Source organism: Clarias gariepinus, chromosome 18, assembly GCF_024256425.1.
Source record: "Clarias gariepinus isolate MV-2021 ecotype Netherlands chromosome 18, CGAR_prim_01v2, whole genome shotgun sequence".
Lineage (NCBI taxonomy): Eukaryota > Metazoa > Chordata > Actinopteri > Siluriformes > Clariidae > Clarias > Clarias gariepinus.
This window is the reverse complement of record NC_071117.1, coordinates 5,080,624-5,106,541: the sequence shown is the minus strand read 5'-3', so window position 1 is coordinate 5,106,541 and position 25,918 is coordinate 5,080,624. Positions and strand designations below refer to the sequence as shown.

At 36.1% G+C, this 25,918-nt stretch overlaps 1 pseudogene; it reads left to right on the top strand.

Annotated features, from left to right (window-relative positions):
* The window catches only part of LOC128506994 (B-cell receptor CD22-like), a 56,230-nt pseudogene that overhangs the window by 28,137 nt on the left and 2,175 nt on the right, over nucleotides 1-25,918 (top strand).

The window sequence follows — 25,918 nt, the reverse complement described above, 5'->3', positions numbered from 1 at the left end:
AAAACCATTATAGATTTACGTGCTCAGAGATGTGTCATCTTCATGTCTATTTTAGATCCACCAAAGAATGTCTCACTGTACATTAGTTCTTCTGGTGAGATAGTGGAGGGCAGTTCAGTGACTCTGACCTGCAGCAGTGATGCTAACCCACCTGTGGAGAACTACACCTGGTTTAAGGAGATGACATCAATAGGAAAAGAAAAGACCTACACCATCTTCAGCATCAGCTCTGAGGACAGTGGAGAGTACAAGTGCAAGTGTAGTAATGAAGTCGGACATCACAACTCCAGCAATGTAACTTTGAATGTTCTGTGTAAGTTAAAAATTAAAATCATCTCACAGCCCGTAACAATTGAACCTATTAGAGATTTTCTTTAAAGTGTAACATTCCTGTCCTCTTTAGATCGGCCAAAGAATGTCTCAGTGTCCATCAGTCCCTCTGGTGAAATAGTGGAGGACAGTTCAGTAACTCTGACCTGCAGCAGTGATGCTAACCCACCTGTGGAGATCTACACCTGGTTTAAGGTGAATGAATCCTCAGCTGTAGGATCTGGACAGAGTTACAGAGCTCTACAGAGTGGACAGTACTACTGCGAGGCTCAGAATAAACACGGCTCTGAGAGATCAGCTGCAGTGTCCGTCACTTTAAATGGTGAGAGTGTTGATGTAAATGTATAAATCTGAATCACATAGATAAACATTTACCACTGATCATCACTCCATTATCCACACAGGGTTTCAGAGCATAGTAGTGTATGCAGGAGTTGGTGTCGCTGTTTCTGTGTCTGTTTGTTGCATCATCATCTTCTTGTTTTTAAGGTAAGACATAATTCTTTCTTCCCCATATAAAATTCAGTGAGTGAGTTTATAGTACGTTTTTAACCTTCCTCTTATATTAGCTTTCTGTTACTATCTTTAATGTTAACTGGTTGGTTTTGAACTGTGTCTTCAATCAGCCATATTACACTCAAAACAATTCTGCAGAGCAACAAACTCTTTTTGCCATAGAGACTCTTTTTTTGTGCATGTCTGACACATTTGGAAAAAAGTCTTCAAAAGTAAAATATTTGCTAGTTTTCTTGTGTCTCCAGGTATTTTATTGACCTTTAAGTAAAATAGAACGTGTTTTCTCCTGTTTTATGCAGATCACTGTTTTACGTTTGACTAGTTTTGGAATAATAAAGTTTTTTAAGTAATGTTTATATGTTTTAATTGTCAGGGTATTGTTAGGGCAAACTGTTTTTAGAGAAGACACAAACTACATCAATGGGAGACAACTTAACTTTTGGGGTCAATGAAAAGTTGGATATCTTAATTACAAGTTAAGTGAACTTAAGATTTTGAACTGGGTACACAATATGTGAACTAAACAGCAATGTGAAATATTTTGTTTGGCCAGCACATTCCTCTAAAATTTAGTAATCTTAAAAAGGCTGTGCAACTTTTGTTTAGCTCATGCACTGTAATAATAATAATAATAATAATAATAATAATAATAATAATAATAAAAAAAACTAAAATGTTTAAGGACAGAATTTTCTGTTAAATAACTCTTATTCTGTTACTTCTGTTTGTTTGACTTTTTTTTCACCTGGTAAATACTTCTCTTTGACCAAATCCTTTTTGATTTTTTTTATGATCAAAAGTACTATATGTGTGTCTCTGACTACAGCAGCCATATGTTCTTGTTGAATATCTTGGTACAGATTTGTTCTTCCTGTTCTGTTACTATAAACTTCACTCTTCTGTAAAGATTTTCCACCACATGTTGGAATAAAGTTTTGGGAATTTGGTTTCTCTGTGCATGACCCTTGGGTTCTTACACTCCAGCCTTAATAGACCATGATATTATGGAGCAAGCTTTGTGATTCTCAATGGGGCATCATAATGATAAACTGGTTTGAGGCTGCAGGTTTCACTGAAGGGAAACTACCACATAGGTATATGTTTGATGGTCTTGGTACCCTTCTTACACAGGACTTTTCAACCATATTGTACATCTTTTTTGTTTACTACTTAAGTGTTAGACCGAAGTTAATTTCTTATCTCAAGTCATTTTAATTTCTTTTTTTTTCTGTTTTACAGAAAAAAGAAAATAACTGGTTCAGCAGCAGATCAAAAATGTAAACAGGTAAATTAGATTATCGTTGACTTTTGTATTGTATTTGTGTGTGTTTGTATTTTAGTTTAATGGAACTAGTAAGTCACTGTTACCTCCCAAAAGTTATTCATTTCCTATAACAACTTGTACCCAAGTGGTTTATTCACTAAAAAAAAAAATAATCCTTTAAATTTATTTCAATGTGTACATTGGTAACCAAAGTATTTAATTCATGTTAAACTTGTGTGAAAGAATCATGTTGACTTATCACATCATAATCTTTATCATTTACTGTAATAGCAATGGATTGTGCATTTATAATGTAATTTAATTATGTCTATGATACTCCAATATCATTCAAAAGTCTTTCAGTTTTGTATTTTATACTGTAACTGTCCGTTATGACTTTTAAATATGACCGTTAGAGACGGTTGGTCAGGAAACTCCTGAAGTCAGATGCAGACAGGACACTTTGCAGTTACAAACTGCTGTGAAAAAATACAGACATAGATATTCAATTAAAATTCATGATACTTAATTTAACAAATAAACAAACCAGAACCGAACCGCAGATTAAGCACGCGCATATAACCGTCGGTATTTTAAGTGTGATTAAAATATAAGAAATAGCTTAAACCAAAATAACGTGACTAAACATCGCTAAACAGCAGGTGACATTTATGTTCAGTATTTCGTTTTTATTTAGAAAGACGGGAATTAATTCCTGCTTACCTTTTCCACACGCCCGCCAAACGTTTGTCTTCTCAACACGCTGTGTTCTCTTCTCGCGATGTTTGATCTGATACTTCCGGTTTTCATAGTGACAAGATCTCTTTGGTTTATCTCAACATGATTGAATCTAATACAGTACGTGTTAAGTTGTTATAAGTTGTTTATAGTCCATGTTTCAGTTAGTTCTTTTTCTTGTGTCTGTTTGGTTTACTGTACCTTTCTGTTAATTTTATTACTATTGTTTAGTGTCTCTGTTTAGTCTATTGTTGTCTCTGATATTGTTGTTGTTGACATTAGCATTAGTCGTAGTCTCTTTAATCTTAGTTACTCTAGTCTCTTGTCTCAGGCCTAGTCATAGACTTAATGTTCATTAAATTTAGTGTAAAATTTGTGCTCTGGCTCAAGAGTAGAAAGGACAGTGCCAATCCCTATATCTAAGGTGTGCACTATGGATTGGCCTGCTGGATCAGGCATGTGCAGCTTCAGTGCTTATGTTAATCTCCTGTTTAATGTTACAAATACCTGTTGTGCATCGTTTAACTATTTAAAAGTCACTGTGATAGCACTGAGACCTCAATAATTTATGCAGGACCTCAGACCCCCCCCCCCTTTCCTTTAAGCAAAGAAGAATTACACTCCTGCCAGTGAGATGGGAGGATTTCAAAGCCTCTGATAAAATTTTTCTTAGTTTTGTGTTGGCCACAACTTAAGTTTACAGGGAGAAGGAGTAACTTGATGGCACAATTGAAGTGCCCAGGTAAATAAGTGTATTGTTCTCTCAGTCTAGACGCACTCAACCTACTACGTTAGAGATAATGAGAGCTGGGACGTGAATCCCTTTACAGCTTCTTTGGGAACATCCCTTTGTACACCCCACATGGATATGTTTGAGCTAAAAACAAGCTAAATATTGTTCCTGGAGTTATGAGAACCCTTACACCATTATGTTCTATAATGTTGAGAGGTGTTCTGAGTGACAACCTGTCTGGGGTATAATAGGTGGAATAGGCCCATTCTTGGGTATGAGTTCCACCCCTATCAGCCATTCATTCAACACACATACTGGGAAAGGAGGTGGAAGTTACCATCTGATCCCGAGTTAATGAAGTCTTCCACTGTTGCCTTAAGGCCCTCACCCCAGGCAAGCATGGTGGAGAGGAGACTCGCTCAAAGTTCAGTCTGCCAGGAGGGCTACAGTGTTCTAGCCAGGACTGGCAGCAAGTGTATGAAACTCCCCTGTACTGTCAGCATCTGGACAACCACCCTAGTTTTTCGTCCTTCTTGGTGGTATGCTGACATTATCCTGGATACTGTGGCTCTTGATACATCACAAGGACTTGTTATCTCGGCCAAAGATGCGCCAACGAGACACACACCAACAATTTGTCCTCTTTTGAACACTGATATGTCACCTGTTGTGTGCACTGCAATATTTTAGGCAAAACTCTGCTAATTAAACCTTTACACTCTCCTCTTACTGGTTAAATGTGCAATCAATGAAGATCAGGCTGGTCAAATTCAGCCATAAAACCTCCAACACTAACTTGGCCAATGTTTCAGTTTCGTTGTCCAACCCTTGTAGTTTCTTCAGTCTAAGGTAAGTTGGAAAGTTCCTCTTGTTTAATAGATAGCAAATGTGCTTTATATAGGCATCCTCCCTTGGCACATTATGTAAACAATGGGTAATGTTTTAAAGCTCCGGACGTCATCTAAAGTCTGAGATCCATTAAAGATAATTCATCAGCTGTGCCCTTTCTAGCAACCCTGCCCCTTCGCACACCTGCAGAAGGGGTGGCTGCCTGCCTAGTGAGCCTACGAAGTGAGCAAAGAGTGACAAAATATTTAAATGCACACTGATCACTGTCGCACACCGTGACAATAGTAAGATGAAAAGCATTTATTCATACCGTCTGGCTTCATCTGCCCCTTTCTTACTGCAATCCCACTTGACTCCCACTGATACACACTTTTGTCAACTTAGTGTTACATTTAATGGCTTAAAACATCTGTGAAACAAATTAGATCCTGTTGTCACTTATTTTATAGCAGCAATAAACAGTTGACTCAACACCAAACTCTCTTTCTTTTTTCTAGTACAAAAAGAAAATGAACATACTGTACCTCATCATGTTAAAGAGAATATATATATATGAATTGTAAACTTGTCTATCCTAAAGATTTTCTTTTAATGCTGACACTCAAATTTTGCATAAATATATCCTTTAATTAAATATTTAACATATTAATAGTTGTGGTTATTTAAATTATGATCATGTAGCATGTCTGCTGTAGATGTTCCTGTGAATAAGCTGATACTACACGAACAATAACATGCAAGAATGAGCACCTTAATATAAACCTGTGATTTAAAGCTGCACTAATGTCAGAGTTGTTGTTAAAAAAGAATTAAAAACTTCTGACCAATCACAACTCATAATCTAGTTATTTACTCTTACATCTCTGTGATTTCATGCTCTCCCACCAGGAAGATTTCATTAGCAATGTAGCAGTGGAAAATCCAATCAACCCTCTATTCGATTCAGCCTCAAATAAACAGGATGCAGATCTTTATGGCAACATTGTACACCAGAGTGCCACTGACTCTGGCTGTTCTGCTGTAAAAGCTTCTGCGTCTGAGGATCATGAAATTAATTATGCTAGTGTCTGCTTTACTCACACTGGTGCTGACTACAGGTAAGAGGAGCTAATCTGTTACTTCTAGTACAGCTGGGCATGATAATGTGGTGGATCTTAGTGTCATCATTTACTCTCTTTCTGTAGACCTGCCAATGGATCAAAGGATCTGACTGCCATCTACAGCGCTGTGAAATGAACACTTTTACCTGCTCATAATGGATAACCGTTAATTATAGTTAATTTGTATGTTATTCTGGTTTTGTGATATGATCATTTACTATTATCATGTTTATCATGTATGCAATAGTGTTAAAAACATTCATGTTAAATTATGTTTTATTTTAAATATTACGTATACTACAGTAGTTTAGATTTGTTGTGTTTAAGGCATTTGTTTGTGTTTGTATGTTGCATTTTTTAATTTGTGCTTCTTAAAAATTAAACCTTATTATCAATATACCGTACAGGTTTAGTAAAAAATATATTATATATTAATATAATAACTAAATATATTAGTTTATACTGTACACACTGTGACAATAGTAATATGAAAAGCACTACCTTATACCATCTGGCTTCATCTGCCCCTCTCTGTCTGCAGGCCACACTTGCCCATGCTCCCACTGATACACACTTTTGTCAGATTATTGTTACTGTACAATTAATGTTTTGAAACATCTTATTAGAAATTAGATCCTGTTGTCACTTATTTTATAGCAGCAATAAACAGTTGACTCAACAGCAAACTTTTCTAGTACAAAAAAGAAACGAACATACTACATGTTAAAGAGAATATACGAATTTCAAACTCTGCTGTCATAAAAAAATTTTTTTTAAATGCTGACAATCAAATTATGCATAAATATATCCTTTAATTAATTATTTAACATATTCATAGTTGTAGATTTTTAAATTATGTTCATGTAGCATGTCTGCTGTAGATGTTCCTGTGAATAAGCTGATACTACAGAAACAATAATATAATTATTATTAGTTAATATTAATAATAGCACCTTAATATTAACTGTGATTTAAAGCTGCACTAATGTCAGAGCTGTTGTTAAAAAAGAATTAAAACCTACAGAACTGTGAAACAAACAACATTCCCCTATTGATTCAACTTCCACCTGCTCATAGTTAATATCTGTTAATTATAGTTAATCTGTATATTATCCCTGGTTTTGTGATATCATCTATGTATGCAATACTGTTAAAAACATTTGTCAAATATGTTTTTTTTTTATATTTTAAATATTACATTTACTAGTTTAAATTTGCCTGGTTAAGGCATTTGTTTGTGTTTGTATGTTGTATTTCTTAATTTGTGCTTCTTAAAATTGTGGTTCTTAAAAATTAAACCTCGTTATTAATATAATTTACAGGTTTTAATAGAATATATTAAGCATTTATAATATTATAATGGACGCACTGGTACAGTGTGATTAAATGAGGTCATTTGCTTCAAGAGAGCTCACACAGCCTAAATAGTTGCACCTAATCATGTGCTGGTGAGAGTGTCACATTACAGTATGTGTACTAGGACCACAAGTCTCAGCCAGTTATTTTATACTCTAAAATATACTCTAAAACTACTCTAGATACAGTAAAACTCTATTTTTATGTACTTCATGATGATGGCAAACAATAGCCCTGTAAAGCTATAAATAACTGGGGTAATGCCTCTCTTTATGACCATCTCCTGCTGTGACTCATTTGGCCTGAAGGAGGAGCTGGTGAGTTGATTTCACTCAGTCCTATGTAAAGAACTGCTTTATATTCACTACATTTTCTCTGAGTTTTGTGTATGCAAATAAAGATTTGCTTTGTGTGGAATTGTAAGCATTTTAACAAACTTATACTTATGCTATTAGATTACATTATTCAATTACTTTATTTGTTACATGTACTTTACAGCACATTGAAATATTTTTTTTTTACATATTCCAATTATTAAGCTGTTGTCAGAGCACAGGATCAGCCAGGATACAGCACCCCTGGACAGATGCTCAAGGGCTCAACAGTGGCAAATTTGCAACACTCTGATCAGTAAACCAGAACCCACAGCCTTAACCGTCTGAGCATCACTGCACTTTACATTATTACATTCATAATTATAGTATTATATGAATATGTATAGCATTAAGTAAGTATTATATTACACTAATTAAATATTTTAATAATTATTACATTATTATATTAAGAATTACAACATTCACAGAACAATTCAACTCTGATATTAAAGACTACATGTCCTTATTCAGACTCCCATACTAAATCTTATTTTTGGCAGATCCAGACTGGAATCAGTTGGGAATTAGACAAATTGGATTTCAAACTGTCTATTATGCTATTCAGAAAGCCTGTGCAAGGACAAGTCCACACAATCACATGGCTTGGACATGCATCCATAGGTGAGGGCTGCAAAGTAGATTTAACAATAAATTAAGTCCCCTTTTCTACTCTATCTTCACAAGTGACTGCAAGCCTATGCATGAAGTTTTCAGATGACACCACAATGATTGGACTCAGACAATGATGAGTCAGCTTATAGAGAGAAGGTGGACCACCTACAGTAGCTGTATGGTGTGCTGACAACAACCTGCTGCTCAACACCAAGAAGACCAAGGAGCTCATAGTTGACTCCAGGAAGGAGAGCGGTGACACACACACACCCATTCACATCAATGGAGAGGTGGTAGACCGTGTTACCAGCTGCAAGTTCCTGGGCATCCACATCCCTGAGGATCCTCCTGGACCACCAACAGCTCCAGTCTGGTCAATAGGTGTTACATACAGCCAAAAAACATATATATCCTTTTTTTTTCTTTTTACACTTTGGAGTTTTACACATCCAACAACTCAAGGCTTTCAATAAGGCCATTATTTTTGTTATTCAGGTTTCTCTTCCTGATAATGCATGCCAATCTGCTGACTGCTAGAATACAGCAATAACCTCAAACTCTAAAACTAAAAACAGAAATTAGATGAATGTGATTCTGTTTCTTTCTTGCACACAGTTGTAACTCCAGCAACAATTTTATATTTTTTTTCTAATCAGTAATATTCCTAAATCGGATGGTGTGATGATGGCTGATGTAAAAAAAAAAATGTTAGTAAAACGTTCTGCTTTATCACACATTTCTGATGTTACTGTGTGTGTTTTCTTTCAGACTTGAATAGAGAGAGATCTCCATAAAGAGATATATGTGATGGCTTTACATGTCCTAAACATAAATAATTTATTTGTTAACCTAAATATAAACAAGACTGTAAAGGGGGAGAGTTTATTAGACTGCTTTCTAAATAAATGCAGTACTTGGCTCTTTTGATGCATTTTATAAACGCATCTTAATTTTTGTATACAGTGGAACCTCAGATTATCTGGTAACCTTGGTTTGCGAGTGTTTTGCAAGACGAACAAAAATATTTAATACATGTTTGCCATGTTAAACCAGCGAGTCTTAATATATTTTTACTTTACAGCAGTGATTCCAATAGTGTCTGTGTGCACGCACAGAGATGTTTCTTGTTAAATAGTTTTTCCAATAAAGCAGTGTTTCCCTTGTGTGTTTGGGCTTGTTTACACCGGCATTAAAATCGAAAAAAATCGAAAAAAAACTTTTGTGGGTTCGATCCTCAGGTGATGCTGTAGGTCGAGGTCAGCTCGAGGTCTAGAGAGAGCTGATTGGCCAAGCTCTCTCAATGGTACTTAGTGCTTCCACAATAATCACGGCTTTATGAGCAATCAGGGGCATCTGTAAGCGGATAGCACTGTCCACCGAGTGCGTCACGCCGCATCCACCAGTGCATGAGTGAGCAGTTCGAAAAAGATACGATCGGCTGGCGTCACGTGGTTCGGAGGAAACACACTCCCGACTAAGTGGTAGTAGTAGCTTAATGTGGGAGCCCCCTAGTGACGTGGAGGAATTGGACATGACTAAATTAGGGAGAAAATCAGGGAAAACGCACTCTAGTGACATTACTCTCTTCGGGGAAGAGTGCTGACTGTTCTTGGTATATGTTTGCTCTCTTGTTCTGTCCAAGCTTAACATGTTCACACTATCAGCCTAAAATTAAAATACAGTATTTTCAAAGTATAAAAATTCAAAGCAACAAAGTTGTTCAAGTTGTTTTATTGTTTACATGAATAAATTGCTAATTATCTCGCATTATTATTATTATTATTATTATTATTATTATTATTATTATTAATGTATTGAGACATTGAGACAGTAAGGTACCATATACCCACAAGGCATCTGTTCAAGAGGCCTTGATCCGCTCACTTCAATAAAAGAAAAGGCGCCTGCACGACAAATTGAGGAAGTGAGAAATACACAAGTAGAAGGCAGGATTAAGAAAACAGAGCAATAAATAAAAAAAAAATTTAAATAGTAATAATAGAAAAATTATAGTAATAGGAAAAGTAATGTTAATAATAACATTCATAATATTTATAAACAAGACTGTAAAAGAGATAGACTTCTGCTTTTTTAAATGCACTCTTATACACAATGATAATCTACTATATATGCATAACTAAATAGAATCATATAATTGATTTGAGGAGTATAGGTTAAAAAAAAACTAGCAGTATAAATAATCATCCCAATAATTAGGTGAATGTAATTGTTTTAAACTAACCATATCATCTTGATAAGGAAGATTAAAATAATTGCGGTTCCAATGAATGCCCAGGTCTTCACAGTGGTCAATAGTCTGATTAAGAAAAGAGGAACAAACCAAAACATCTCCAAAATAGGGAACGATAAAAACAAGATCTTTTAGGCCTACTCAGACATGAATAAATATGAGATGAGAATAGTAATGGGGAAAGGCCACACCAATCTGACCTGAACAGAAGAAGCTTATATCTAATGAATATTAAATAATTATTTGACTTAAGAAGGAACAAACAATGATGTAAGTGTCAAGTGAAGGTATTTAAACCATGTAAAACTGGTTTGTAAATCTGTATGTAAAAAGTAAAGGGGGAACATTAACACAACTCTTCCATCAGGATGTTATAAATGACATATAAGCAAGCGAGCAGTAACAGAACTTCTACTACTTACTTGGAACATATGGAAATATGAACATAGTGTTAGAATGATGAAACAGCTACAGTAAGAGTGTGATACATGAGGGAAGTTATTTACATAGAAAGAAGAGTGGAATCAGTATCTGATACTAATAATTCTATCCATCTGGATGTGTTTTCCTTGTTATAATTAACATATTTAGAAGGATAACACTCAGTTAATTCATATGTGGTGTGAAAACAAATCAGTGGCAACAGTCGGATATGTGTGGGAACCTCTTTACTTAGAAAATATAACGGAAACAGTATCTGACAGTGACACAGTACAATGTACAGACTTTTCCTGTGGTCTGGAAACAAGTCAGGAGAGATTTTGTCTGATATTTCTTCTCAAATCTGTATTTTCAGTAAAATGGAGCAAAACCATATTGCCAGAATAGAGACCCGTCAGATACAGTCTCAAGACATTAATAATAATAATAATAATAATAATAATAATAATTAGTATAAGAATAATTATAATATTGCGATATTATTTGCATTTTGTTTGCCTGATGTCAACTCACTAGGTCACATCTATCTGAATAAACCCAAACTGTATATGAAAGGAATGAGCATTGGTAGTGATTTATTTCTTATTAAATAATAAAAAATGGGTAGTGTATACCAGTGATTAAAAAAAAAAAAAAAACAATACAACGCATGTTATAAGTTTAGATGTTTTAAAGGGGCATGAATTTTGCCATCTTCTCAGGGATTAAAAAAAATTAACAATGTGATTTTTGGCCTTTACCGAGCTCCGTAGATTCCCACGCACATAACCCTTCGAGGGCAAGCCTTCTCCTAAATGCACGTTCCCTGTGCCGTTTTAACTGAGTTGTGGCTAAAAAACACACCCTAATGGGGGAACCAACTTCGACACAACACTGTCTTTCTTGGTCATACTCAGTACCATTCATCAAAACAAAATATAAATGTACTTATTAAAAACTGTACTTTTCCTTCATAACAAAAAATACTTTTCCTTTTTCTTTTCCAAGCACAGCCTCTAGTTTCAGCTCGCTCTTTCCTCTTCTCCTCTGCCGTGCTGCTCTTTTACCAAGTCCCGCCCCACAGCCAATCACAATACAGAACCACTGGTCATAACGCTTCATCTTCCAATCACAACAACGAACTTCATCAACATTGGTTGTCCTCAGCACAAGCTCATGACACACAATATATTGCAACCAAACCACAGAGTACACATTAATACCAAGGCAAATTATTTCTGTGAACCTAAACACCAAATAAAGAAACGGAACATGTTTGTAACAATTCTACACAAAGCCTGCTTTTACATATTTGTCTAAACTTGACTAACAGATGAGATTTAAGTGCTAAGGTATTATTCTAGGGGCTACAATAAGATAAAATAAAGTGCACAATTAGAATAATACCAATAAATTACTTATTCAAAAAAAAAAAAAAGACAGACTGTTTCAAACGTGTGTGCATGTCGTCTGTGTTTGGTGCTGTGGTGTTCACTTCTTTGGTTGTCAAGGCAGTGTGGTCATTTTTTTACGCACAAGACCAATGTGTTGAAATATTTTACACACACAATGCATGTACAGTTTTGACTCTGCGCAGACATGATCCTGCTGATTCATTAACACACTTTTAAAAAACATTTTTTTTTTCTTTAAAAGTCTGACAGTTTTTGTATAAAACATCTGAGGTTATACACATACAAGCATGCAGCACATTTACCCAAAAGTAACTTCTTATCATACTCAGTGCCAGGGTTCATTGAAGTAGTTTTATGGAGCAGACAGTTTTTGTTTTTTTTTTACTTTTAGACTAATAAAAAAATAAGCAGATATATTAATTATTGTCAAACTCTAAATAAATGGCAAACTATGAGTTTAATACCTGTTATAAATTACAGATGTTTGTGATTATATAACTCCACTGATCCTTTTTACGATTTCACACAATGAAAATAGGTTGTATCTTTCTTACAAAAAAAGAGGAAACAAAATAGTGTGTTCACATCAGCAGCAAGTCGTAACCACACACTCGTTTCCTCAGTCACAACTTGGTCACTGGACGTGAAAGTCGAGAAGACACAGTAAGAAAACATTACATGTTTAATCATTTTTTTAAACAAAATTTCTTCATTGCATGTACTTTTCCTGGACATACAGAGGCTTACTGTTGTTGTTGTTGTTGTTGTTGTTGTTGTTGTTAAATTAGGAACTATGTGACTTTAATGTCTGTCTTTACTAAGAAATTATGGGAAAAAAATTGATTCAAATAATTAATTTCTATTTTTATAATTATTTATTAGTTTAATGATTGTATGCATCATTGTTTACTTATTTGGTGATTTATTTATTTATTTAAACTCATTTCTACAACCAATAGCTCTGTCTCTTTAAAGGTTCTGGGGTTTTATTTATCTGGCCGTGTATAGAAGAAGTTCTAAAAATGTGTATAAGAAGAGCCAGTATACATGCGGACATTAGCATTTATTACGCACACACATCTACACATCTACAGCAGCCTACAGTACATAAGGACACTGATGAAGCTCACACACTCTAAACTGCTCTGCTTGTGCAAAACCACATTCATTTACATAATAACACTCACGGATCAACTTCCCCTTCAAACGTCCAGTAGCCCAATCATGGCACTGCTTAGATACTGTTACACACAGCAGGAGAAATTGTTTATTTTACACTTTTATAAAAATCTCTTCTCACTTAAGCCTGTGTATCATCACTCACCTGTATATTAACTGAGTCATGGGCTTTTTTGTGTGCGCACATGATTTTTTTGACACTTTATTGTCTATATGTGTGCAATAAAGGCGCGGCACTGGGCTTTTAAGCGCTTGGAATTTTAAAAAACATAAAATAAAAGGAATATTTTGGCATTTATTAAAATTATTTTAATTTATTTATTTATTTGTCTATTTAAAATGTATCTAAACTGAATGTTCAAGCACCACCACCCATCATAAGTCAAAAAAACGTAACAGTATGAAGTGACACTGTGGATTAACTGTAATTATCCCGGTTCTGTAGATTCACACAGCCAATCAGGAACAGTCTTACCTGGTGACACGGCCGCTACATTTGAACTTAATTTGGGGTCAATTTTAATCTTTTAATCATAGTTTTTGTGAAATTTTTGTGTGCATGAACAGAGTAGAATATTTACTTTAGTCTGTTTAATACATTATATTTACAGAGTTACAGAGTATACACCTAGAGCAATTTACAGATTATTTATCTGTTTGTTTGTATATTTGTTAATTTGTTGATTTAATTAACACATTAAAATATATAAGGCATTTATTATACGTCATTATCTCTGCTGAATCAGGGCACTGGTGGCTCAGTGGGACAGTAGATGTCTCTCCTGTCCATGTTAGATTTCCACCCAGAACCCAAACACCAACCATTTGATGCAGTGGCGGTACCAAGCCTGTATCACATAGAAGGGTTTTGTCAGGAAGGCCATCCGTTGTAAAACCTTTGCCAAGCGTGTGTGCAGACTGGATGGACTGCTGTGGCGACCTCTTGTCCGGAGCAGCCTAAAGATCAGCAGCATTATCTATGCTGAATATAATGAATGTTGATCAACAATAACAGTTTAACTGTTCAGCTAGTGATTACACTTTCCTATCACTAGTTATGGGGCAGATCTAAAACTACAAACAAAAATAAAAGGCATTCTGTCCATAGAAATAGATGACGAAAGGCCAATGATACATGGGATTTTATAGACCCCAAGTTTGTAAAATTTGCATGACTTTTGTATTCTGTTTGACAAATATTTCAAGGAACAGATTGTGATATGTGATTAATGGCAATTCAAGTAATATGCAAATCATTAAACGACAAGAACATATTTTCATGCAGTTTTTATTTGTAGCTCATAAATATTCATTTATTATAATTGATTAAAACATCTTTAAATGTTTAAAGAATCATCCTAATAACAATACACATAGCACTATATTAATAGTACATGTCTTTATGTAATTATTATTTAAGAAATAAAACACAAAAAGTTACGGCTTTAACTCTGACTGTTTAAAAGTACTGAAAGTGGCGATTTATTACACACATAAAATCGCTGTACATAGCCATGTAAGAAAAGGCATTACTTTAACCTTTAACTTATTAGGTCACGTTGTGGTTTTGTTACTTGTTGGCATAAAATTTTATCTTTTAGGTGCATTTAGAATCTTTATAGAAGAATGATGTTCCTTAAAACAGCTGCTCTGCTTGGTCTGATCTTCCTCCTCATGATCACAGGTGAGTCTTATGTTAATATTCTCACAGACACACACACACACTGGAAATGATAAAATACATTAAACCACAAGGATTTCTTGTCTCTAGCACCTATGATGATCTGAACAGATATTTGATCAGTGGACTGTTTGCTTTTAATGACCTGACATTTACGTAATAAAATCGAACAAAGTTACTTATTCAGATTTGATGACTAAATTCAGCGTTATGTCAGTGTTTACACAGGGAAAGGTCCAGTATATCCTGGTTATTGTACGGTATATTGCTGCTCATGTGGATTTCCTGATATCACACAAGACAAATTATTATGTTTCTTATTTTTAAAGAACGACTCAGGAGTAACTATAATACATCAACATTTTAACAGTATCTAAAAGAGAGTACAATATTTCTAAAATTAGTACAATATTCCTGTCAACCTGAATTAAACATGATTTAAATATATGTATCATTGACACTGGACGTAAATTATAAAATGTTGAAGTTTAAAGTGTGAATAGTGGATACTAATGCAGACACTTAGTTTAAATAGTAAATTCTTTATTTCAAGTCCTGACTTCACAACTCACCTGTGTCAAAATCACTGCACACAGTTTTCTTCCAGTCATAAATAATTATGTTTATTTCTTAAACCCAGAGTTCCAGAGGAGGGAAGTGAAGCTGTAACTAACTCAGTGTTTTATGGAGCTCAGGATAATGACCTCTAATAACCTCTTTCATGTGTCATGTTTCAGGAGCTCTTGGGAATGGTTGGAGTGTGACATACAGTCAGGAACATCTCTGTGCTTTAAACAGATCTACAGTGTTTATGAACGGCTCATACACACACCCAACACGTCTTAGAGTGACAGAGACATATTGGTTAATAAACCCATTTAAGAATAAGGATTTTACTGATATGCGTAAAAAAACAGGTTACTCAGGCAGAGTGCAGTATTTAGGAGATGAACAGAAACACTTCTCCCTCAAACTGAGTGACGTGAAGAAAACAGATGAAAATGTGTACTGCTTCAGAATCATAACAAATGTATACGAAGAAAGATGGACGGGTAAACCTGGAGTTACTCTCACTGTTACAGGTAAATAAAATCATCTTCTTCTCTACATTTATCACTCAGGCCATAATCTCTCTTTAGATACAGGAGGGTCAGAGTTTTGTACCAGATTAATAAAGATCTCTAACTGTCACATATGGGGGTCTCAGGCACTGTGTAGGTATGTAGATATTTCTTAAAGTGAAAAAAAAACAGAATAGTAATAAATCCAACAGTGAACCAGAACAGAAATAAACTAAACAGACGCAAGACAATAACGAACTAAACATAGGAGTTTAAATAATAATACTAATTAGGGACACTAAACTGGGACACCTATGAACACAAGCAGGAAGCACAAGACAGTGAGACACAAAGTCAAAACAAAAGTCCAACAACAAACAGTTGTCCGAAGGGTGCAGACTCAGAATTGTACCAATAGGGGGAGCCCTAACACTAACATGTTCTTAAAATAAACCATCTATAGGTGCCTGAGTAACAATGATAAGCCTGCAGAGTTAAAAAGGTTACTAACAAAAATAAATAAATAAATAAATAAATATAATAGGAATGTTATTAGATAGAAAACTAGTACAGGGGAACCTTGGATTACAATAATAATTCGTTCCGGAAGTGGGCTTGTATTCCAAAACTTAATCCAAAACCAATTTAAATTTTTCCTATAAGAAATAATGAAAACTCTTAATTATTCGTTCCACAGCCAAAAACATAAATACATAAAAATAATTAATACAAAATATAAGGTAAAAATAAAACTAATGAACTAATGCACTTTACCTTTAAAACAAAGTAAAAATAAATTCCAACGGATAAGTGTTTCCGTTTCTACGTGCAGGCGCTGTGTGTGTGTGTGTGTGTGTGTGTGTGTGTGTGAGGCTAGATTAAGAGGAGACTATTGCTTACAGCCCCTCCCGCCCCCACCCCCTTCTCATCTTACACAGTAAACCTTTTATTCTCCGCTCATTTGAATATCACACACACACACACACACACACACACACACACACACAAGCAGAAAGACTGTTTTGTTGAAATTAGCAAGGAACATCGTTAATGATACTCGTGTGAGCTCATACTAACAGAATCACTGCTGTAAAGTAAAAGAAACAAACACATGAAGCTGCACTTTAGCTTTGAATCGCAACAGAGCAGAGTTTCTGTGTAAGGCAGAGTGTGTGTCAGACACACACACACACACTAAAGGTGAGAAAGAGAGAGAGAGAGAGTGTGTGTGAACTGGCACGGTGTCAAATTACCCGCGCGCACACATATAACGACAGGCTGAATCAGAGAGGGAGAACATGGATTGTTAACCTCTAATGAGACTTTCTTTTGCTTTACACGTGCGCACACATCTGTTATAAGAAACGCGCGCTTTCAAACACAAAACAAAATATGTTTTACACACACACACGCGTTCACACGGTTATAGTAAACAGTACACGCAAGCACAGATGTTGATTACTGTATACCAGTAAGAGACGAGCACTAAGACCCAGCAGAGGAGACGATTACCTACAATTCCGCAGTGCAAGAGAGAGAAAAAACATTGGCTCAGTTGTGATCATGTGATGCTCGGCGTCAGAACAAGAAGCGCATGATACTCTGTACTCGTAAACCAAGAATTGTTCATTTTTAAGTCAAAATAAAAAATAAAAAAATCTTCGCTTATCTGGCGGACCACTCGCAATCCAAGGTTTCACTGTCCTTTAAAACATGGGAGTATTTAAAGTTGACAATTTAATGGCCTTACTACTGTTTTCCTGATGTCTCTCTGTGTTTAAGATTTTCAGGTGATCGCTCCTGCAGAAGTGACAGAGGGACAATCAGCCGTTCTGACCTGTAAAACCACCTGCAGTCTGACTGATCCAACATTCATTTGGTACAAAAACAGCAGTGAGTTAACTACAAACACCATCAAGAGCAATGAAGTCCACCTGCAGTCGGTCAGCAGTGAGGATGCAGGCAGTTATAGCTGTGCTGTAAGAGGATATGAACATCTCCCCTCTCCTGCTCACACACTCAGAGTCAGATGTGAGATTTATTTACCTTCTAATTATATGTTGAATGTTGAATACGTATATTAACACTATGCAAAGTCACACCTGTGAACAAAGAGATGCGCATTCACACTTAAGGCTGTCTTTTGTCTTGTTATTGTTGTATTCTTTATGTACATTGGTGGAGGTGAAGAGAAGATTTCAGTCAATAAATCCTACAGCTTCCCATGTGGTGAAATGTTTAAAGTATCTGCACTAAGGGCGGAAAGATGGTTTAATGTCTGATAAAAGTAAAGACAGTTATAAAAAAGACCTTTACTATAATTTGGAACTGTCTTTACTATCTTTGTGATAGTAGCAGATGAAAATGTGTTTATTATAAAATCATATAATTAAATAAATAAAGACACAAGTAACTTTAAGCATTAAGGCATAAAAAATCTATTGAGAATCATATGTTGACCCTGAAAAGGGAATAATACAAGCACATACAAACTTAATGTCATGAAGGTGTTCAGAATTATTATTGAATACATATACTGTAAAGATATTCCCAGAATCATGACTGTAAGGTCAAAGAGGTGTGTTTTATATTCACACAAAATGTTTCATTCAATTAGTGAGATGAAAAACTAAGAAAATAAGAAACGGACATACACTCACTGTTTCTGGCTATTAATTGCTTTTCACACCCTTTTCATGGAACCCTGTAGATTCTCCAAAGAATGTCTCAGTGTCCATCAGTCCCTCTGGTGAGATAGTGGAGGGCAGTTCAGTGACTCTGACCTGCAGCAGTGATGCTAACCCACCTGTGGAGAACTACACCTGGTTTAAGGATATGACATCAATAGGAAATGAAAAGACCTTCACCATCTCCAACATCAGCTCTAGGGACAGTGGAGAGTACAAGTGCAAGTGCAGTAATGAAGTCGGACATCAGGAGTCCAGCAGTGTAACTCTGAATGTTCTGTGTAAGATAGTGATGAAGATCTCAAAGCCAATAACAGATAAAAGTTAATAGATTTCCTAGTTAACAGTGTAACATTCCTGTCCTCTTTAGATCGCCCAAAGAATGTCTCAGTGTCCATCAGTCCCTCTGGTGAGATATTGGAGGACAGTTCAGTGACTCTGACCTGCAGCAGTGATGCTAACCCACCTGTGGAGAACTACACCTGGTTTAAGGGAACATCATCTCTAAGAACAGAAATAAACTACACCTTTGATAAGATCAGATCTGAGGATAGTGGAAATTACACATGCCAGGCTGTAAATAAACATGGAAATCAGTCCTCTACTGCTGTGTCTGTGACTGTCCTGTGTGAGTTAATAATGATCCAATGTGGTCCATTATATAACTCCCTCACCTTGAACAATCCAAAAATATAGTGTTTTCTTTGTATACTTTCTATCTTGTCTGTTTTAGATCCTCCTAAGAATGTCTCAGTGTCCCTCAACTCCTCTGGTGAGATAGTGGAGGACAGTTCAGTGACTCTGACCTGCAGCAGTGATGCTAACCCACCTGTGGAGAACTACACCTGGTTTAAGGGTATGACATTAATAGGAAAAGGAAAGACCTACACCATCTCCAACATCAGCTCTGAGGACAGTGGAGAGTACAAGTGCAAGTGCAGTAATGAAGTCGGACATCAGGAGTCCAGCAGTGTAACTCTGAATGTTCTGTGTAAGTTAATGATGAAGATCTCCTCACAGCCAATAACAGATAAACTTGTCATAGAATTACTTGAGAGCCTTGTTTTCCCAAACATTTTACATCTTTTAATAATTGTACATAATTTATTTGTATTTATTTATTGATTGATTGATGTTTTTTTTTTGTTTTTGTTTCGTTTTAGATCCTCCAAAGAATGTCTCAGTGTACATCAGTCCCTCTGGTGAGATAGTGGAGGGCAGTTCAGTGACTCTGACCTGCAGCAGTGATGCTAACCCACCTGTGGAGATCTACACCTGGTTTAAGGTGAATGAATCCTCAGCTGTAGGATCTGGACAGAGTTACAGAGCTCTACAGAGTGGACAGTACTACTGCGAGGCTCAGAATAAACACGGCTCTGAGAGATCAGCTGCAGTGTCTGTCACTGTAAACTGTGAGGGCAATGATGCAAATCTATAAGTCAGAATTACTTCAATATTAAATATGACAAACATTTATTAATTTCCACATCATTGTCCGCACAGGGTTTCAGAGCGTAGTTGTCTATGCAGGATTTGGTGCTCTTGTGATTGTCTTCGTTTGTTTGATTTTCACCTGCTGTCTTGTAAGGTAAGACAATGCAGAATTTTTCTATATTAATTTGAGGTTATAATCAGAGCTTTTTATATACAGGTTTATTTATTTGGGTTTTAAATTAATTTTAGGTTTTATGTACATATATTACTTGGTAAATTTTAATATGCATTGTAATAGTCCAAGTTAGTATGTGCACCCCTGACCATCACACCCATGTGTGCTTGTGGAACCTCCCCTTCCATCCCATTACAACTCCTTTCCCTGATACTACAAGCTCCACTATTTTATCAAAGCTTTATACTAGATGTTGGAGCGTGGCTGTGGGGATTTGTGTTTATTCACCCACATGAGCATTAATGAGCTCTGGCAGACACTTGAGTGAGTGGGACACACTAGTTCTCCTACTCCAACCTTAACACATTATGTGTTCATTACACAAGTTTCTCAGGGAGGAACATGATTAGGCCTCTTAGTTAGACTGAAGGGAAACTGTAACACTGCAGCAAACATAGTCACGTTATAGAATTGTGTGCTTTAGACTTTTTGGTAGGATTTTGGGGAAGAACCACATGTAAGCATGATGGTCACAGGTACGCAAAATTGTCACCATATTGTACGTATTAAGTGTTTACTGTAACAGGATTAACAAATTCATTGCATTATATAAAATTATGTTTTCTTTCACAGAAAAAAGAAAAGAATTGGTTCAGTAGCAGATCAAAGTTTAAAACAGGTACAGTAAATAATCTTCAGATTATTGTTAACTTTTGTCAATTTGCTTTTTGTGTTTCTACTGTTATTTAAATACTTCAGTGTATCTTATTAGTAGTAAAATATTCAATAATATGTCACTAGCACCACCCCAACAGCCAATTTCTGTTACACAACGTCATGATCTTTCAGTATTTGTACCCTGATTTTGGTCTTTTTGCCTATTGTGTTTTGTAAGACTCATAACTTAAAACCTGTTCAAGTTTCCATTCCCCAGCATATACTGTACTTCAGAATAAGGTTTTATTTGCTTAAACACTCACGAGGAATTTTATTCCAGCTGTTTGTGGCTCTTAGAGTACAAACCAAAATAAAACACTGCACATTTGTTGAAGACAAAACACTATACACAGTAATTACATAACATTCAGTGACTTTACAGGTTAAATAAAGGCAGGTTGGAGTTTGGGGAATCCTAAGCATGTACAGATGTACATAAAGTGTACATAAAGTAAATGTGCAAGGTAGGGCAAGTAGCCCACTATGTGAAAAATAGCAAGTAGAAGTAATAATGTACGATAGGATGAATCCAGTACTGGAGTCCTTTACACCACTGCATTCGATGCTTTGCATTGCACCTGGTGATGTAAAGCTTGGATACGTCTGCTCACCCATGGAAAACCACTTCCATGCAGCTCTCTATACATTGTTCTTTGGGTAATATGAAGGCCACATGAAGTTTGATGGTCTGTAGCTACTGACTCTGTAGCTAGTGACCTCTGTACATTACATGTCTCAGCTTCCGCTGACCCTGTTCTGTGAGTTTACATGGCCTACCACTTCGTAACTGAGTTGCTGTCTTTCCCAATAGCTTCTACGTTGTTATAATACAAGTAGTTCCTACCACATTAGAATTGACAGAGTTTTCCAATCCGTGATCGATCTGTGCACAGAACCCGATCCAACGCGATGCCACAGTAAACAAAGCCTCACCCCATAAACGCCCTCTTGCCTGTCTGCAATGCTGTATAGTCCCGCCAGGGGGAGCAGTGACTGTTTTAGTTAACTGCAGTTCGCCAACATATTTTTTTATGATTAAATCAAGCTTGTCATTTTGGAGATATATACAGTGTCAGTGTCTAAGTACCAGTCACTAACCTAAGTTAGTGCTTTAATGGTCCGACCTTTCATGCATAAGACATCGTGCCATTTAAGTTACTGCATATTTACATATTATCATTACATCAAATATGTGATCTTGCTCTGTCACTCTTATACACTTTTTAAATAATATAAAAAAATAAAAGTCAGCCGAAAATACAAACAGTAATTCGTTCCGGAAGCGGGCTTTTATTGTATAATGGAAACTCAGATTATTTGTTCCACAGCCCAAAAAATAAATATCTAAAAGGAATTAATACAAAATATAAAGTAAAAATAAAACTAATGAACCTGCACTTTACCTTTAAAAAAAAGTTTAAATAAATCTCGACGGATAAGTGTTTCCATTTGTGCGTGTAGGCGCTCTGTGTGTGTGTGTGTGTGTGTGTGTGAAGATAGAGTGAGAGGAGACTCTTGTTTTCAGCCCCTCCTGTCTCCCTCTTTAGATCTTACACAGTAGACTCTCGTTGAATTTCACACAAACACACACCCACCCACACACACACACACACACACACATTACTGGACAGATTGTTTTTCCGGAAAAAATAGCAAGGAACATCGCTAATGACACGTGTAAGCGCATTCTAACAGAATCACTGCTGTAAAGTAAAACAAATAAATGAACCTGAACTTTAGCTAGGAAAAAAATCGCAACAGAGCAGAGTTTTTGTGTAGACCAGAGTGTGTGTGTGTGTGTGTGTGTGTGTGTGTGTGAAGCAGAGAGGGGGTTCTTCACACACACTCAAACACACACACTAAAGGCAAGATAGAGAGGGAGAACATGGATTTTTAACCTCTAATGAGACTTGAAAAGCAAATATAAGAAACAGTACACATGCGTACACAACAGTACACTATAAGAAACAGTACACATGCGCTGTCCACACGCGCTTACAAACACAAAATAAAATGTTTTACACAGACACGTGGTCACAGTGTTATAGCAAACAGTACACGTGTGCATGGATGTTGATTATATCAGTGAGAGACAAGCACTAAGACCCAGTGGGGGAGACGATTACCCACAATTCCGCAGTGCAAGAGAGAGAAAAAACGCTCGACGTCAAAACAAAAAGCGCATGCGTGATACATGATACTAGTGCTCGTAAACCAAGACTTGTTCTTTTTCCAAGTCAAAATTTATTAAAAATCTTTGTTCGTCTTTCGAAACACTCGTCGCCACATTACTCGTTATCAGAGGTTCCCCAAAATCAGAGTCACACCTGTAAACAAAGAGATGCGCATTTACACTTAAGGCTTAAGTCTTTCATCTTGTTAGTGTTGTATTCTTTAATTACATTTGTGGTTGTTGAAGATTCCAGTCAATAAATCCCACAGCTTCCCATGTGGTGAAATGTTTAAAGTATCTGCAACAAGGGCAGTGTCTTGGAAATGCCAGTTCATTTTTATTCATATATCATGCATATGTCATGTAGTACAACGCATGTTACAGAAACTGGTCAATTATATTTTATCACATAACATATAAACAGTATATCACTGGTTACTTTTTGTATACAGACATTGACTATGTATCATTAAATAGTTTGTCTTTCTTTTTTACTTAGTTTTCTCTTAGTTTCACCTTTCCTGTGTTATTCTGAGGAAACTACAAGTATTTAAAGCGCCTCGGTTTAAATGGTTTTAAACGTAAAAATGTGTTGCTATCATCAGAAGACATGAATGAACTATATATATATATATATATATATATATATATGTGTGTGTGTGTGTGTGTGTGTGTGGTGTATGTGTGTGTGTGTGGTGTGTGTGTGTGTGTGTGTGTGTGTGGTGTATGTGTGTGTGTGTGTGGTGTGTGTGTGTGTGTGTGTGTGTATAATATGAAATTTTATTTGATATAGGTATATATTAACTTATGCTAGGGTACTTTTACTATGCTAAATTTATGAATTACATGCAAAGTAAAAAAAAAAAAATCCAACTGTGAAGTCTTATTAAATTCTTACCATTGAACATTTTTCATCTACTAATGTTTATTTTTCTATTTATGTTTTGCTGGTGAAATACATTTTAGGCAGAGATGTCTGCTCGGTCTTGTTAAATTGTTTTAAACTCCACAATTCTGTGAATTCCCCCATTGGTGAAACTGTTTTGATAACTTTACACTTTTAGTGAATGAAAGGTGAGAAGAGGCATTACAGAAACTGGGGTTTCTGTGGTTGTTCACCTCGGAGCGCGCTGCCGCGTTGTATTTAGCGACTAGACTATAACAAAATCATGTTTGCTTCAGCATTGGAAACAATATTGTATTAGGCTAACTTTATTAAAGATTATTCACTTCTGTATTTTTTGTTGTACTTTATTTTGCACACACACACACGGGCATCTTTAAATTTGAACAGAAAATAATAGTGGGCTGGTAGGCATGTTATTTTTCATATAACTTAAACGGCTGAATGAAGTTAAACATACACAATAAATTAATAATTTGCTTTACATTTGAGCTCTCATGTGTAAATAGCTTTTTCATTGCATATACTACCATATTAGTAGGGTTAGGGTTAGTAGGGTTACCATATTAGTAGTGTTAGGGTTAACCGCCCCATTGACTTATAATGGGGATCTTGGTAAATAACTAGTCCTGCACCGTTTGTCGTAGACCAATGAGTGAGATGTCAAATCGTTAATAAGTTTTACCCCCGGGGCAAGAGAGGTCCCCAAAGTTGCCCCATTGACTTATAATGGGGATTTTGGCGAAACATTTGTCCCGCACCGTTCATCGTAGACCCATGAATGAGGTGTCAAACCGTGTGGCTTATTCGGGAATGGGGTTCTGTGACTTTTCTAAGAGGTGAGCGGTAAATTGCCCCAGCAGGGGTCAATTAACTGCCCACATACTTAACATTGAGACCAACTTTGACATAGTCCCGCACCGTTCGTCGTAGACCCATGAATGAGGTGTCAAACCATGCGGCTTATTGGCTAATGGAGTGCTATGACTTTTTTATGGGGCGAGTGGTTAACTGTCCCAGCAGAGGGCAATTAACATACAATGGTAAATTACATAGGAAATTTTTAATTTAATTTAACTGTGGAACCCACTGTTGTAGATACACGGGGGAGGCCCTTATTTGAACTCAGGCACCCAATCAGTCTTTTGCATTTGTCATCATGCTCATAAGCCACACTCCCTAGCATGCTGTTAGCATTAGCATGCTGTTAGCATGATGCTAACCTGATTAGCATTTTGCTAGCATGATGCTACCAATGTTAGCATGTTGCTAGCATTATGCTAATTATATCAGCACGTCGCTAGCATAATGCTAACGATATTAGCATGTCGCTAGCACTATGCTAATTTTAGTAGCATTTCGCTAACAACATGTGTAGAATGTTCCTAGCATGATGCTAGTGTAATTAGCATGACGTTTAGCTGATTAGCATGTTGCGAGCATTATGCTAACTATGTTAGCATTTTGCACGTAACATGAATAGCATGTTGCTAGCATGGTGTTAAGATGATTAGCATGTTGCTAGCATGATGCTAGCTATGATTAGCATGTTGCTAGCAACATCATGAAAAAGTCACTAACATGATGCTAAGATCCCATTTTCATAGACATTTGGGGGGCCCGAGTTTTGCCATGGCGAGCACCACTCACATTTCCTTTAGGAAATGTACTTCTCTAGATACTATTGTTATCTTGCCGGCTTATTATTTTTGTTCTTCTTCTTCTTCCGTATGAAAGTTCGGCGCGTAACTAGTCCCGCACCGTTTGTCGTATGTATCTATCTATCTATCTATCTATCTAGCTATCTAGCTATCTATCTACCTTAGCACCCGCATATGATGGGAAAACACGATATCCTGAAGTCCATGATATACTGTATGGATATCAATGATAAAACAGATATAGATAATTGGCACAGCACATACTATAATAGCATTTTTTACAATAAA